This window comes from Crocuta crocuta, unplaced genomic scaffold, assembly GCF_008692635.1.
Source record: "Crocuta crocuta isolate KB4526 unplaced genomic scaffold, BGI_CrCroc_1.0 scaffold70, whole genome shotgun sequence".
Lineage (NCBI taxonomy): Eukaryota > Metazoa > Chordata > Mammalia > Carnivora > Hyaenidae > Crocuta > Crocuta crocuta.
Genome location: NW_027528417.1, coordinates 15,628,037 through 15,637,419, shown reverse-complemented (window position 1 = coordinate 15,637,419; position 9,383 = coordinate 15,628,037). Strand labels below are relative to the sequence as shown.

General features: G+C 46.1%; 1 protein-coding gene and 1 long non-coding RNA gene across 4 annotated transcripts in view; one reads left to right on the top strand and one right to left on the bottom strand.

Moving 5' to 3' along the window:
* LOC144223612 (uncharacterized) overlaps window positions 1-4,874 on the top strand; it is a 22,323-nt gene extending 17,449 nt beyond the window's left edge. Inside the window, exon 7 of the long non-coding RNA XR_013332767.1 lies at window positions 4,673-4,874. This is a non-coding gene — a long non-coding RNA (uncharacterized LOC144223612). The remainder of the gene's footprint in view (window positions 1-4,672) is intronic.
* DGKG (diacylglycerol kinase gamma) overlaps window positions 1-9,383 on the bottom strand; it is a 160,401-nt gene that overhangs the window by 42,922 nt on the left and 108,096 nt on the right. The window lies entirely within an intron of this gene.

Below are 9,383 nucleotides of genomic sequence, written 5' to 3'. Positions count from 1 at the left end.
GGAGCAGTCCGCGCCTGCCTCCTCCCTGGCCGGACTGCGCCGGCCAGCAGCTGTCGGCCACGTTTAACGTTGCCTCCCTTGCGAAGACTATACCCGCAGTTCTGGTTTCATTGTGAGCCGGGCTTGGTCGGTTTGGCGGAGGGCTAGTGCGTAAGTCACCAGAAGGCTGGGTTAGGAAGCAGGGGCGCGCGCTTCCGTGCAAACGCAAAGCACTGCGAATACGTTTTCATCTGTCCCTCCCAACCGCCCTATGCCCCGTTCCCCCCACCCCCCGGCCTTGATCTCTTGGATCCCTAAAATCCCCATCATTCTGGGCAGAACTAGCACCCGCCAAAATCTCCATGCGCCCCCACAGGGGCCGAGAGCCGAGGAGACGAGGGAGGCATTGATACATCCCTGCCCCGGCTGAGGGCTTTTCCGCGCCCCAGTGCCTGCCGGCCTCGTTGACCTGAAAAAGGCGGCGGATCTGAACCTCCTCCCCAGTGAGCGAGGCCGCCTCCATTTCAGCCCTGTCGATCCTATTTCTGAAGGTCCTCAGAGAAGGAGATCCCATAATTTACTTGATGACCTGTTTCAGTTTTTAGCAGCTAGGAAATTCTCCCTTCTTCTAACCTCGATTCACGGTGCCAGGGATTACGTCGAATTTTTCTGCTTTAGAACGCAGATTGTTTTGTTTCATCCTCTTGCGGTTGGTTGGGCTATGTCTGTCTGCTCTTTGGAATGACCCCTCCCAGGCCAGATCCGAGATGTAACCCAGGCCTCGGTGACTCTGGGCGGATGTCCCCATTAGGCTTGAAATTCTTTCTTGTTCCCTGCCATGGCCTTATCTTGATTTGTCCCTCCCATCTTTGAGGACTCTTTCTTAGTCTTTCTTTTAAAATCCTACTATGGGTATTTTTAAGTACATAGGAAAGTAGAGAGAATAAGAAATCCCATGTACCCCAAATCACACCTCAGCAATTAGCAACTCACAGTTAAATCTTGATTTAACCCTGCCCCAGTTCATTTCCCCATCACCATACTGAATTCTTTTATAGGAAACTCTTGATAGTCTATCATTTCCTCTATAAATACGTCTGTATTATCTTTAATGACGAGTCTTAAAAAAAAGTACCCCACTATTATTATCTTAAAAAGTAACAATTCTTTAATGCCAATATATATCCAGTAGTTCAATTTTCCTTGATAATCTCATTGTTAAAAATAACTGGCTTGTCTAAAAAGTCTACAGATTTGTTTTATTATGTCTCTTAGGGACCTTTTGATCTATAAATCCGCTGTCCCTTTTTCCTTATATTTTAATATATATAGAAGGAAAGGGGCCAATTGTGCATACAAATCACTTTAGGATTACTGAACTGCAGATTATGACTCAGGAGATCTGAGGTGGGGTCTGAGGCTGCATCTCCATGTGCCCCGCTCCCCCCCTCCCCATCCTGATGCTGGTGTGAGGGACCACACTTGGAGAAGTAAGGCTGTAACATTTCCCAGATTCTGGATTTTGCTGATTGCATATCTGAGATGTCTTTTAAGCATATTCCCAGTTTATCTCCTGTATGTCCATTATACTGGTACTTACAGGTATAGAGGCTTGATCAGATTCAAAGTTGACATTTTAAATTGGAGCGAAGTAATTAATTAAAAGTTGAAAATTTGAGTACATTTGATCTTGAGTTCACTTTTTGGCAAGACTACTCTATCAGTGGGGGTATTTCCTAGTGCATCTCATTAGGAGGTTATAGTTTTGCTTGTCTCTCTCTTTTTTTTTTTTGCGTGTGTGATGTTCAGCTTGGTTACTGGGTTGCAGTGTGGTCAACCTGAATCTTCCGTTACAGAGCTTTTAATTAGTGCATGATGCCTTGTCTAGACCCATTATTATAGTCCCTTAGTGAAAGGATACCCTTGAGGACACCCTAGTACCCCTTCTGTGCTCTTCTATGGAATTTCTACAAATGTCATTTTCTCCATGAATTCTTCCCTGTCCACTCTCCAAAAAGGACATCTCTCTCTCTCTCTCTACTCTGAGTCTGTGTTCTCACGGAATCAGAGTTTTAAAGGGTCATTCAGTCCAGTCACTTCATTTCATAGATGAGAAAAACAGAAGTTAAATTGGAATGGCCCAATGTCACATGGCTGATCAGAAATCAGCAGATCTGACATTAGACTTTTGGTCATCTGGATTAGCAACCGAGAGGTCGTGAGGGATTTTGTAAAGAGGGATTTTGGCAGCTGGGTGAGGGCCTAAGCACAGAATCCTAGAATGGTAAAGCTAGATGGAATATCAGATTTGGTAATCTCTAATTACAAAATGAGACCAATGAGGTGTAGAGTTGGTAAGTGACCTTTCTAGATTACACAGCCAACTCCTGTAAGAGCTAGGGCTTAACTAGGGACTGTAGGGTGGGTAGGGGTAGAGGGAACAGAGTCAGAACAGCCATGGGGTTTGGGGGCAAATGGGGCTGGAGACAGAAGATGGGATCTAAAGAGTAATATGACTGAGGAGAAGGGTGTCCATGGATGTTTGAGGTAGAGAAGATAGTGAATACATGTTGGATAAATGCACACAGGGAGGAAGATGTTGGGAGTGGAAGTAGGGTGGAAGTAGATGGAGTGGAAGAGAGGTGCGGAACATGGGTTTGGGGATGATACTAGAGTGCTTTCCTACCCTACTGAGTGAGAAATGGGGGTCGGGGGGTCTTTTGAAAGGTGAAGTAGGGAAGTACTGGGCAATGTCTAGGGAAAACAATATTTCAGTTATAGTGGGGAGGAAGAGAGAGGGCTGAGGAAGAGGTGGGCGATATCCAGACACACTTGAATAGGTTCTGAAGCCTGAGAGGGGAATGGGCTGGAGGAGATGGTGGCCTCACTTGATGCTGAGGCTCTACATTGGAGCCTCAGATATACACTCAAGGGCAGACGGTTGGCTGACATAAAGACCTGACTGAGATCTTCTACCCCCTTTCTTGAGTGAACGGGATGCTGACAGGCATTAGGCAAAAAGAAAGCATCCATACCACCCTGTATAGTTCCATTGTCCTGTAGGGCCCAGGTAAGAATAAGGGTGTGGTCATTTATGGTAAGAACATTTCTGTGCTGGTAGGTGGGGAGGGTGTTCTGTGAATTGGCTTGGCAGGTTGGAATGTAAGTTAAACTATGGGGAAGGCTAGGCACTGATCCAAAGTGTCCTTTGGTTTGAAAATAAGAAAGTTGCTGAGGAAGAGGGTGAGCTGGACCCTAGCCAAGGCCAGTTGTGGTAGCCGAAACTGGTCTGCACATAGGCCACAGATTTGGGCCTACCTGCTTTTATTTCTGTACTCATTCCCTAAACTGCCAGTTACCTCTTTTAAGCCTATTAAAACCCTACCTTTCCAGCTCAAAACCTATCTCTTCTATAAGGTTTTCCCAATGTTCTAGGTAGAAACTGATCTTTTCCTTCTCTGAATTTTCATTGCTTTGTTTTTCTCTCAAATGTGGAATATATATTCTGCTATGTATTATTCACCCGTCCCTGCTCCCAGAGGATAGGGGGCATATGCTGCACAGCTCTATGTTTTCCACAGTACCTGGCATGCCTTCCCCACATTAGATGTCCAGTAGAACTATTTGTTAATTGAAAGAAAGAATGTGTGGAGAAATCCCGAAATGGAAACCAACGTGTTCTTTAAAGAAACCTGACAAGGTTTCTTTCCTTCTGGATGAATTTCCACAACTTCCAAGGATGAATGTATTGAGCGAATAAAGTGGACATTTGAATGTCCAGGTTAGGGAGAGATAAGGAATGTTAATCCAAGTCCGAAAGAGGTAGTCCTCTGATCACAGCTGAGGGAAATCTATAGCTGAACAGCTTGTAACAAGAATAGGGCACATGGGGCATGATTTACATGAGAGAGACATTAAGAGACAGAAGACAAAAGCATTTACTCATCTATCAAGAATGATGAAAACCTACTTACTCTGTGCTAGACCCTGGGGGATGGAGCAGATATGGGACACAGTCCTTGTCTTCAAGGTGCTCACAGCAGGTCAATGCTAGAGGCAGTGGTGTGCTGCTAAATGCTTAACAGCAGGATCTCCAGAAAAGAAAAAAGGAAAAAAAAAAAAAAAGCAGCAGCCGGTCTGATTGTGGTGTTGCATGGTATAAATACTCCCACTACGGCCAATTTTAAGCTACCAACGTGACGTCACTGAAAGTGGGGTTGGAACCGATGTGCCAGCAAGCAAGCTGAGCACATCACTGAGAAGGAAGGAGTTATCTGCATATCTCCGGGGCCTATGGCCAGAACAGAGACATTTATTGGGAGTGAAAGAAAAGCAGCCAGGGCAAACAAGGATCCCTGTTTTCCCCAGAAAAGCTCTAAAGAGAGTATTTTTAGCGTCAATAAGCTGGTATGTATCCCAAGGGAAGAAAAGGTGATAAATTGAGTGATGTGAATGAGGGGTGAGAACATTATTGGAAAGACAGTCCAGTACTATCTACATTAAAAAAAAAAAAAAAAAAAGCCTTGCATGTGGGTAAATCTTACAGGACATGGCTTTCCCTGCATTCAGTGTTATGGTAATATTAAGGTATATAACAGTTACTGAGTAACTGTTATGAGCCAAGCACTTCATATATCTTATGTCTAATCCTTGCAACCCTGCATTGATGGTATTTATCTCCTCATTTTTACAGATGAGGAAACATGGACTCAGTGAAACTAAGGAAGGTCCTTCTTTTCTGAATTTATCCAGGTTCGTGGTAGGCTTCACGGGCCTGAAGATTTCCTGCATGAAATGCAATCAGCTTAAGATACAGTCCAACTTAGACAGCATCTACCTGATGCTGTTAACCTTGTGCTTTGTTACCTATAAGACCACTTCTTGAGTATTCTAGATATGTGGGATTGAAGCCTTCATTTTAAGGGGGACACTGGAAAAAATGGAGTCTATCAAAGGAACAGTGGTCAGGATAGTCATGGGTCTGTGCTGAGTCACATGAGGAGCGGGTGATGTTTAGCTCAGTGGAGATAAGAGATGATGTGGAAGATAGATCTTCGGCCGTATGAAGGGCAGTCACATGGAGGAACAAGAAGGAATGTTCTAATGTGCCGCCAGAGGCCAGAAATAGGCCCAATGGATGGATGGAGAACTCAGTCATGCATCCCAAAAACACTTATTGTGCACCTGTTTTGTTCCAAGCATCGTGCTAAGCGCTGACGGTGGAGGATATGGCGATGAAAAGGACACACGTCCTTGTTCCACACTGGGAAGAACTTTCTGAAACTCCGAGCTGTCCAGCAGTGGAACAGGGTTTCAGGAAAAGTAATGAGCTTCCCATCCTTGGAGTACCCAGGAAGAGGCTGGATGTGCACGTATCAGAATATGCCAGAATGAATCTTTTTGTTGCACGGTAAATAGGACTAAATCCCCTTCCAGTTCAGAGTCTCCGTTCAGCCTGGCTTTGGCAGGCCGGAGTGCTGTACTGAAAATGTGTCTTCATGACCCCCCTCCCACCGGCTTCACCCACCCAGCTGCGTGCTCCGTGTTCTCTGACAGTGAGCTGTGGTGGGCCAGATAGACTGGAAACTGGCTGCCAGCTGTGACAGGCATGATGGGGTTTTGGCGGGTTTGTGTGGGCTCAAGGAATGCAGCACTGAAGCCGTGTACACACAACCTGCTTAAGAACATCCCATGGGCAGAAAATGTTTTCTTCCTCTTCAGCCCTCCTCTGTTGCTGTGCCAGGCGGGCACAATGGTGCCTTTGAGAGGGGCAGCTGGAAGGGGGTGTTGGCACGGAGGATGGAAGTAGAACATTGCAGCTGGGGGGGTGGGTACCAAATTCATTTCCAGGAGCGAGCCTGTGCTGGGTGCCAGTTTCCAAAACAAAACTGCTGTTTCTCAGAGCTCATGGTGGTGGGTTGCCTCAGAGTTGGACCGAAGGCAAAGCCATTTCTTACACACTACTCCACCCTCCCCGAGTTAAAAAACAAAACAAAACAAAACAACCCAAAACTGGTGTATTGAGGGGCTCTTGCTCTGAATACAGATGAACAGGTTTCGCCGTCTGTGTTGCTCAGGCCAACTTGGGGTGAATAGGGCTTTCTGAAGGGTCCGGCTTTCTGGCGGACAGAGCAGGGCCGACTGTCGTGGAGACAGGCAGGGCTCAGGGGCAGGTAGGTTTCTGGGCCAGAAGAGAGGGCTCCGAATGGAGACCCTTCCGCTGCCTTTCAGAGACACTTCCTCTGATGCCACGGCTGCCCGGCACCCTGACTGCTACAGGGGCTCTGCCCACTCACTGTCTTAACTCTCTTCGGTGGGAAAGAAGTGGGAGAACTCTGGCATTTCCTGCCCTGGGTTGACAGTTGTCTCAGACCCTCTGCTACTTTCAGAGGTCCCAGCAACAGCTCAGGGATGGGTGTGGGAGGACGTCCCACTCAAGGCAGTTAGAAGGCCCAAGTGCCAGGCGGCAAGCTCAGCCACCTCCCCCTTTGTGTTTCAGATGTAGCAAGGTGGGTCCCTTTTATTCTGGTGGCTTCCAACAAGAAGGTATCACTTGAGGCTGGTCAAGTGGTCATTTCTAATAGTGTTTATGCTAATTATGGGTTTTTTTTTTTCACACTTTGGTTCAATTTTATAAGTAATAGCTGTAGAGCAATGACTATAGAGCATTTCAGGCACTGGGCTAGGCCTGGGGATACAGAATCGGTAAGACAGAGTCCTTGCTTCACACAGTTGAGATATAACATGAATGCGTGCACAGGGTATTTATCTGATCCTTCGTTAGAGTATATGCCCTTCCAGAAAGAGTCAGTTCTTCTACCTTCTTAATTCCTCTTCTGTAGAGGACAAGGATCAGCAAGTTTATGACCTCCCTAAGACAGCTAAGGGCCAATAGGTCACACCTGTATATTCTGTCTGTTGTGATATTCTCTGTAATATTCCCTGTCTGTTACATAAACCAGTGGTAGAAGCAGGAAAAGACTGGAATACTTCTGTTCCCTGAGGTTCTTGAATCTCCCAAGTGTGGAGATGAAGATGGTGAATTCTTCTCAATATTCTAAAAGGTCTAAGAGAAGTGATACATTTCCCACTGATAGAAGCTCACAGTTGATCATCACTTAGAAGATGCATTTGCTTGTAGACCTGGCTTAGGGAAGTTACTCTTTCACTAAGGGCCTTGGTGGTAGAAAAATTAAGCTCCCTAGGGCAGAGGTTAGCCCTGCCCAATCCTTCGTGGGGGTGCCTCCTAACCGGACACACTGCCACACAACCCCAACCCGGGTCATCTGAGACCACAGAGGGCCTAATCTAGCCACTGTGCTTTGTGTCTCCCACCGCTGTGTAAAGTACGCACTGAGAATGCATCCTTAAAAGTTATTCCAAGGTCCTTGGAAGACACAAAATATGTATAGCCAGGAGTCTGCAGACAAAGAAAATCAAAGCAATTCAAAAAGAACAAAGGAAGTTGAAAAGAACAAGAAAATAAAAGCATATGGATGAACGGAGGCTTAAAGTGAAATATAGGGTACACATTTGTGGGAGATGAAAAATGGATGGGGATGTTTAAGAGAGGGAAAAAGTTATGTGGCTGAAACTGCAAGCAAACAGTAGGATGCTGTATGAGAAAATTGACAGAAATCATTTCTTCTGATTCGGCTGAAAGATTTTAAGGGTCAGTGAAGGAAACCTGTAGCCAGTACATGGCTGAAAGAGGCAGAGAGGGAGGATGGAGCCGTGTTGAAAAGTGGGTAAAGACGTAAGAAATCAAAGAGTCATAGAGGTCCCTCTAGAATCTTGATAAAAGAACATTTCTTTAAAATGTTTACTTATTTTTGAGAGGGAGGGTGAAAGGGCAGAAAGAGAGGGAGACACAGAATTCAAAGCAGGCTCCAGGCTCTGAACTGTCAGCACAGAGCCTGACACGGGGCTTGAGCCCACGAACTGTGGGATCATGACTTGAGCGGAAGTCATACACAACTCACTGAGCCACTCAGGTGCCCCTAGAATCCTGATTTTAAAGAAACAAGGGTTTCTTACAGGGTTATATTCTTATGCTATATTCTTACAGGGTTAAAACAAGGCCTGCATTATAACAGTGCTGAGCTGACTGCTGAGATTGTGGGCTGCTTTTCTCTTCTGTCCCTCTGTAGTTTCAAGGGCAACCGTGAATTTGGGTTACTTTTACAGTCAGGAGAAGAATTGCCCTCCTAGCAGGAAGGAACTGAGGTAGGGACACGAACAGTGGTGAGGACAGGGCAATGGTCAGGAAGGAATGTGAGGCGGCCAGAGCTGCCTTGGATGGTCTTACCGTGAGGATGGTGCTGGAGTGATGGAGCCACACTGGCCTTGACCAAGGAAGGGAGCAGACCAGAAGGAGAATGTCTCGCTAAGGCCCACTGCAGCCTTCCTTTGACTCTAAGGCTTAATGTGTAATCAGATTGCCACTTTTTCATTTTCCAGGAATTTAAAATCCCTTTGAATGCTCTTCTCACCTCTCCTTTCCCTGGGAGCATGTTTTCATTTCATCTCCCTTGGATTTGCAGCTGGGCCGATGGGCTGAGCGTTTGGCCAGTTCCTACCTTCATTACTCCAAGCTCTGAAGAGCTCTCTATGCCCACACTGAGACGGTTTGAATGCCAGAAGAGGCCACAGTGCTTGTAGATTTCTTCCCCTCTCATTGAAGAGTGTGTTACATTGTAAGTGGAACTGAGGCAGAGTAAGGATGCCCCCAGTCAGACTTGTGCCACCTAACTGGCCCCGGGTGAGCTTGACCAAGCTACTTAACCTGTAAAGTCCTTGATTTCTCTCTTTTGAAAACTAATGGCACCTGATTGGACTGGAGTAGCTACAGGTATCTGCCCAGTTTTAAAATAACCTGATGCACTGTTTATTAGCTCCTTTGCATGTACATGGCTGTCCTAGATGTCAGTTTTCGAATTCAGGACTCTCACAGACAAGGCCCATACCATGGGGAGGATCAGCTATCCGTACCACAGTGCCCAGCATGCTCCCTTTTGTAAAATTAAATGTTTAAAAAATTGAGATGAAATTCACAAAAGACGGAATTAACCATTTGCAAGTGTATAATTCAGTGGCATTTAGTACTTCCACTCACACTGTCTTTTCAACGTGTTAGAAGAACACAGTCATTTGGGTGGGTTCCATTTTGTTCTAATAACGAAATGCTGCACTGTGCCTCTGTGCTTGCTTAGCACGTGTAGGAAATTCTCTAGGTCTGAGTTGCTGGGTCCTATGGTCTACAAGTATGTTTTCAGTGCAGTGTATATGGCTAAACCCCTTGGGCAAATGGTCACCACCTGCATTTCAATGGCAGCGGCTAAGGTTCCCACTTCTGCTCCTCCTCCCCATCTCTGGGGGTGGGGGCGAGGAGGGGGCGGGGTGGG